The sequence below is a fragment of the Pezoporus occidentalis genome, unplaced genomic scaffold, assembly GCF_034315485.1.
Source record: "Pezoporus occidentalis ecotype Australia unplaced genomic scaffold, CSIRO_AGI_Poc_V1 ctg86, whole genome shotgun sequence".
Classification (NCBI taxonomy): Eukaryota; Metazoa; Chordata; class Aves; order Psittaciformes; family Psittacidae; genus Pezoporus; species Pezoporus occidentalis.
Genome location: NW_026916220.1, coordinates 3,218,075 through 3,222,042, shown reverse-complemented (window position 1 = coordinate 3,222,042; position 3,968 = coordinate 3,218,075). Strand labels below are relative to the sequence as shown.

Here is a 3,968-nt window from a genome sequence, read left to right as displayed (position 1 = left end):
GTGAACGAGTTACCTGACTGGGTTTAAACCCCGACAGATTCTGAGAATGTTTACCACACACCAGTGTAATAACAGAAGTAACTGTAAAGCAGTTGTAAGTTCTGGTCAGTAAAACTTAACTTCCTTTATTCACTTTAAGATTTTTTTTTTTAATTATGTGATTGTCTAATAACAGAGCAGAATTAAAAACTCAAGTTATTTGTTAGGTTTCTGTCCCAAATTATCTTATGTTATATTTTAAAGGCACTTATAGCCGTAAATACATTCTTATGTGTCTGTGGCATTATAAGCAAATACAAAAAGCCCATACTGAATTAAGTAATGGTCTTTTTTTTTTTTTTTTATTTTTCAACTCAACACAGTTTGGAGTATAACTTCCTTCAGGAGTACAGCACAATTCTATCTGTGGACTTTGCTTGCCAGAATAGTCATGAAAGTGCCTATGTTCAAAGCTTAAAACTTTGCATTACAACAGAGAAAAAAACAAACAAACAAAAACTATTAGTTCATTTATGAAAATACCAACAATAAAATAACTATAATCTCTCATTTGAAAATAAACTCCATATGTATTACTTCATCTGTATTAATTTGTCAGAGCAGAATAGAGATCTCATAGACAAATACCCACTAACCTTTTCCTTATTTCTGTAAGCATCTCTATATCAAATAGCTTATACAGAATGCACAGGTTTTCTGTTTTCCTCCAGCTTCTTTGTAAAGATTAAAATAGCTGTAAACGACCTAATCACACAGTAATATTTTATTACTTCTACAGTTATTAGAAGCTTCTGTAACAGGATGTTCAGGGTAGGGTTTTTACCTTTATTATACTTCAAGTTTGCACATGGTATGTGGTAATGGTAATACCAGACATTAAGCATTCGGCTTAGACAGGTTGAGTCTAATGAGCATATGCTTAGTATAAAACTTTATATAAACCTTCACTACTACCATATGTGTTTTTTACGTGCTGCCTAACAGACTCTGTGGGGATGCTTTAACCATGACCTTCTTTGCAATGGCAGGGGAATGCTGGACAATGATTTGGCAAACATTTCAGACATGCACATAAAAAAAGAAGGGTGACAGTGTGGCCATCTTGGCTAGGTAAAAAAAGCAGTCTTCTGTGAAGGCTCTCAGGAGGCAGGCAGTATTCAGGAGAGATATCAGGTTTTACAAGCTATCAAGACCATGTTATGTTCTAACCTTAGATCTCTGAAACATACAGTCAACACATTACTTCTGTTGGGAATGTACTACTTGTGGTAACATGAAATTATGCAAGTGCAGGTGGTGTTTACTTTTATCTGTATAGCTTTAGGACGTCACAGTATTTCAATGTAAACAAAATCATTTACCTTTCTCTGCCAGTATCCATTTTTCCCTTTTTAAAGCTTGTTGGGGAGTAACTGAATTTATGTATTTATTTATTTATTTATTTATTTTACTAGAAAACAAATTGTGATCCCAGCTAAAGAGGAAATAAAATATTTTAACCAGCCACATGTATTCACTTAAGTGCTATCGTTTCCTTGCTGTTTATCATTCAAACTGTATCTTCCTACTGTTCAGGCTGTCAAACCTCTGTGTATCTTGTGACTGATATAATCATTGTGTAATCAATGGGGTCTCCTTGGCAATTATCTAACTCTCTAGAGCACTTCTTAGGATTGTGTTGTGAAGTAATTTAACAGTTCCTCTTTCCAAATGACAGTTTAAATTCTCCATTGTATTCCTGAGAATTAACAACACATATTTCAAGTTCTGGATCTACTCAAACTCAGGCAAGTCTTGTACAGAAAGACATTTTAATCTACTTTCATTGCAGTCTAGAAGCGCAAAACATTCCTGATTATTCAGATGTAAAACATAAAGTTTATATTCTGTCAACTTTATCACAGAAAAACCTTGCAATAGTGCTGATTCTTTACTGCTAGATAAACACAAACAATATAATGCCTACTAAAATTCAATATATTTAGTTTTATATAATTAATAATATGTATATCAAAATTCAAATATACATGACTTCACACTGTCGTTTCTCTTTCCTGGAACTTAGATAAGGAACTGGCTGGATGGCCGCACACAAAGAGTTGTGGTCAATGGCTCAATGTCCAGCTGGAGTCCAGTAACGAGTGGCATCCCTCAGGGATCAGTGTTGGGACCGGTCTTCTTCAACATCTTCATTGCTGACATGGACAGTGGGATTGAGTGCGCCCTCAGCAAGTTTGATGATGACACCAAGCTGTGCGGTTTGGTTGATATGCTGGAGGGAAGGAATGCCATCCAGAGGGACCTTGACACGCTTGTGAGGTGGGTTGATACCAACCTCATGAGGTTTAACCATGCCAAGTGCAAGGTCCTACACCTAGGTAGGAACAATCCCAGGCACAGCTACAGGCTGGGCAGAGAAGAGATTCAGAGCAGCCCTGTGGAGAAGGACTTGGGGGTGTTGGTAGATGAGAAAATGAACATGGGCCGGCAGTGTGCGCTTGCAGCCCAGAAAGCCAACCATATCCTGAGCTGCATCAAAAGGAGCAAAACCAGCAGGTCAAAGGAGGTCATCCTACGCCTCTACTCTGCTCTTGTGAGACCTCACCTGGAGTATTGTGTGCAGTTCTGGTGTCCTCAACATAAAAAGGACCTGGAACTGTTAGAACAAGTCCAGAGGAGGGCCACAAGGATGGTCAGGGGGCTGCAGCACCTCCCGTATACACACACACACAGAGTATGCTAGAGATTGGAAGGGACCTCGAAAGATCATCTAGTCCAATCCCCCTGCCGGAGCAGGAACACCTAGGTAATGTTACACAGGAATGTGTGCAGGCGGGTTTTGAATGTCTCCAGGGAAGGAGACTCCACAACCTCCCTGGGCAGCCTGTTCCAGTGTTCCATCACCCTCACTGAGAAGAAGTTTCTTCTCAAGTTTAAGTGGAACCTCTTGTGTTCCAGTTTGTACCCATTACCCCTTGTCCTATCATTGTTTGCCACTGAGTAGAGCCTGCCTCCATCCTCGTGACACTCCCCCTTTATATATTTATAGACACTAATAAGGTCACCCCTCAGTCTCCTCTTCTCCAAACTATAGAGACCCAGCTCCCTCAGTCTTTCCTCATAAGGGAGATGCTCCACCCCCTTAATCATCTTCGTTGCCCTGCGCTGGACTCTCTCCAGCAGCTCCCTGTCCTTCTTGAACTGAGGGGCCCAGAACTGGACACAATATTCCAGATGGGGTCTCACCAGGGCAGAGTAGAGGGGAAGGAGGACCTCTCTCGACCTACTAACCACCCCCCTTCTAATACACCCCAGGATGCCATTGGCCTTCTTGGCCACAAGGGCACAGTGTTGGCTCATGGTCATCCTGTCGTCCACTAGGACCCCCAGGTCCCTCTCCCCTACACTGCTCTCTAACAGGTCGTTCCCCAACTTATACTGGAACCTGCCCAGATGCAGGACTCTACACTTTCCCTTGACATATTTCATCAAGAAAAAAAACGCAGTCCCCCACTACCACAAATTATGCAGTCGAGTTTCCCGCATTTGGGGAAATCGCAGGGGTCAGCACACCCGGAGTGCAAGGGATGAGCCTCGCCCTGGGAAAACCACCTGCTTGATCATGGTGTCTCCCCTGCCAGGTAAGTATGAAGACAGGTTGAGGAAGTTGGGGCTATTCAGCCTGCAGAAGTCTGCGTGGAGACCTCATAGCAGCCTTCCAATATCTGAAGGGGGCCTATAGGGATGCTGGAGAGGGACTCTTCATTAGAGACTGTAGTGATAGGACAAGGGGTAACGGGTTAAAACTTAAACATTGGAAGTTTAGATTGGATATAAGAAGGAAATTCTTTCCTGTTAGGGTGGTGAGGCACTGGAATGGGTTGCCCAGGGAGGTTGTGAATGCTAATGTTAATTTCACTAACTGCCATTCTATCATTCCCTCTATCTGGTTCCTCCAGTGCATTGAT

At 41.8% G+C, this 3,968-nt stretch overlaps 1 non-coding gene across 1 annotated transcript; it reads right to left on the bottom strand.

The window, feature by feature from the left end:
* Positions 1-3,489: 3,489 nt before the first annotated feature.
* On the bottom strand, positions 3,490-3,649 carry LOC134156473 (U1 spliceosomal RNA). Its single transcript, XR_009961920.1, has one exon. It is a non-coding gene; the product is annotated as a U1 spliceosomal RNA (small nuclear RNA).
* Between the last annotated feature and the right edge of the window lie 319 nt (positions 3,650-3,968).